This window comes from Colias philodice, chromosome 3 (genome assembly GCF_061535455.1).
Source record: "Colias philodice isolate Cphi_HAF_F1 chromosome 3, ilColPhil1 Martin Lab GWU primary, whole genome shotgun sequence".
Classification (NCBI taxonomy): domain Eukaryota; kingdom Metazoa; phylum Arthropoda; class Insecta; order Lepidoptera; family Pieridae; genus Colias; species Colias philodice.
In genome coordinates, this window is record NC_143088.1 from 7,558,739 (window position 1) to 7,559,407 (window position 669).

Below are 669 nucleotides of genomic sequence, written 5' to 3' on the forward strand. Positions count from 1 at the left end.
CTACAACGAAAATAATTTAATCGGAGATCCTTTATTGTGTATTATTTGCAATAGAAACCACGAGCCAATTTTACAGCTGGGGATTATTTGTAGATATTAACGACAATTGCCCAATTGCATTGAATTTTCAGCTTATTTTTAGTACTTAGACCGGCACGACGGAGTTTCTTTCAAACCCGTAATTTGGACCGGAACTTAGGGTGAGCGGGCGCCTCAATGAACAAAATTGTGAACGACAGTTTATAAAAAGAGCAGGGTAGACTTTATTCGATTTATTTATTTGGTCCTCAAGATGTCTCGCTTTCATTGTCTGCATTGGTTTTTCTCTTTCTTGTTTAGTCTTTTAAAAAATCTTAAAATATTGTCGGTACAAAATTCTTTGTCTCCGAGTTCACGATGCCTTTATTTGTTTTTTGTTACGGGTAGAGGAAATGAAAAATTGTTTTGGTTGTATAATTTAAAACAAATTTTGATTGTTCTACGTTCTAGATGAAAGCCAGACACCTACATATATTTTACTATCTACCGCAAATTAACTTAATTCCATTCCACGTAAGAGTTTTATAGTTCAAAACTTTTTACCATCAATAATACAAAGAAATTCACACACATCTGAAAATATTGTAATGCAGACTGTAGCTAAATACTAATATTATATTTCCCCTAGAT